The sequence below is a fragment of the Hevea brasiliensis genome, chromosome 9 (assembly GCF_030052815.1).
Source record: "Hevea brasiliensis isolate MT/VB/25A 57/8 chromosome 9, ASM3005281v1, whole genome shotgun sequence".
Taxonomy (NCBI): Eukaryota; Viridiplantae; Streptophyta; class Magnoliopsida; order Malpighiales; family Euphorbiaceae; genus Hevea; species Hevea brasiliensis.
In genome coordinates, this window is record NC_079501.1 from 85610212 (window position 1) to 85612693 (window position 2482).

Genomic DNA, 2482 nt, shown 5'->3' on the forward strand with positions numbered 1-2482 from the left:
GCTAATAATCATCTGGCTAACTCACTACAGAGAGCAAACACCAAAAATTCGCAACTGCAAGAACAAATAAAGCAGTTAGAGGACCAACAGCAGAACCTAAAAAGAAAAGTGAGAAGACTCAGGGAAGAGGCAAGGGCCGAAAAGATGAGCTTCGAAGAGCAGGAGGCACGATGGGAAGAGGAAAAAGGCTCTCTCCAAGCTGTGGTAAGGGAAGTAGAAGTACAGAATAGTAAGCTTCAGGAAAAAATGAAATACCAAGAGATACTCGTAGAAGAGTATAAACAAGAGAACAAAAAGAAGAAGCTCGAATTGAAGGAACAGGCATTAGTCATCAACGATATTCTGAAAGAATGTGCTAAGGAAAGGAAGGAGAAAGAAAGACAAGCTGCTCTCTATCAAGAGCTGAAAGAGAATGTTGACCAGCTGGAGAGAAAAATAACACAAGGAAAACAAGAACTCCTTCCTGAATCCGAGTATGCTATGAAAGCATTCGACCCTGCCAAACAAGAAGAAAGGTTATACGAGTATCTCAGAAAATGTTATCTCATTATAAGGAACCTCCCTGAGCTTAGGCCGGTATAAAGAATGCTGTGTATAAATATTCAGTTAATGAAAAACTTTTTGGGCCATTGTTTAGCAAAATTGTGAATGAATAGTATAACTCCCGTAGGAACCCCCTCGCTAGGGTTATGCAAAAAATTGGATATGCCATATGAACAGGTATCATAAACGCGCATTCAATCCGGTCATTCACAGTCAGACTATCGAATGATGCCATGATAAAATTGATGCAACCATCCTTCTACAGATTTTATTTTGGCTCCCAAATGCCACTGTATCCTTCGTCCGAACCAGGACTTTTAGTTTTTTTTTTACGAAATTCAAAATTCACTAAAAGCTTTTATTTATATCCCCACAGAAAATCAACATTGCTTCAAACAAGGCAAGTCTGACCAAGCACACGGTTCAACCCAAGCGAGTGTACTTAACAAGATCCCGAACAAAGAAGATAATGGAAGATCAGGAACAAGTACAGAACTTACAAGGGCAAGTATCCGAGCTGAAAGACCAGGTCTCAGAACTCATGAGACTAATGAGGGAAATGTCCCAAAATAAACCCACTTCAGAACCTAACCTACCACTACCTCCTCCTCCACCTACGACAATGGATCCTCATCAGGCTTCAACCTCCTTCACCTTTCAGTCACCTATCCCGGATTCGACAACATCACAACCCTACGCCATAAATAATGACCTACCTTTCTCCCATTACCCAGTGTCTCAAATGTCGACCCATACCCTTCAATAGTAATCCCTCCGTTCACTCCACCCTCATCTCCCAAGCTGGAGGAGCATTTTATGATAGGAGGAGAAAGTAAGGCTGTGGAAAACGAGAAGTCATGCGCTCTAGAGGAAAGATTGAGAGCAATAGAGGGGCTGAACATGTATGGTTCAGTCGATGTGGCGTCATTGAGATTGGTGCCAGATGTGGTGGTGCCACCCAAATTCAAAGTCCCAGATTTCGACAAGTACACCGGGAACTCAGACCCTCGCATTCACCTGGCAACCTACATTGCCAAAATGTTTGCCTTGACAGAAGATGACAGACTTCTCATCCACTTCTTTCACGAGAGCCTCTCTGAAGCAGCCTTGAGGTGGTGTATTCAGTTGGATAGGAGAAGACTGCGCTCCTAAAAGGATTTAGCGGACGTATTCTTGAAGCAGTACAAATTTAACTGTGATGTAGTCCCCACAAGGAGGGACCTACAAAACCTAGTACAAAGAGACAGGGAAAGCTTCAAGGAATATGCCCAAAGATGGAGGGAAAAGGCTGCAGAAGTATATCCTCCAGTAACTGAGAACGAACTATGCTTCCTGTTCATCGAAACATTGAAGGCTCCCTACTTCAATTTGATGATTGGAAACACCTCCAACAGCTTCTCGGATATCATCCATGCGGGTGAGAGAATTGAGGCCAACTTAAGGATGGGACGACTACAGGAGTTGGCCGAGAACCCTATGAAGAAGACTGCCAGTTTTGGCAAGAAGAAGGAGGGTGATGTGTATTCCATCACCCGTCAGAATAATTATTCCCCACTTCCCCAAAATAACTACCGGCCATATCCTCCCCCTCACGGCCAAACCATTGCAAACATTCCACCTCCTTTCCCAAATTATCCACACCTGCGCCCACAATACCCACCACCTACAAATTACCAACCCAGATCACCTCCTCCACCTACCCAACCCAGGCCACCTCAAAATAATCCCAGACCACCAAGAAACCCTGATCCACCCCTTCCCCTCCCACTCAGTGAAATATACCGATACCTCGTCGGTATAAACCAGATAGTACCAGTTCCCCTAGACCCAATTCAGCCACCATACCCCAAGTGGTATGATGCCACTGCCCGTTGTGAATATCATGGAGGGGCACAAGGGCATTCAACTGACAACTGCGGAGCACTCAGAGGGAGAGTGC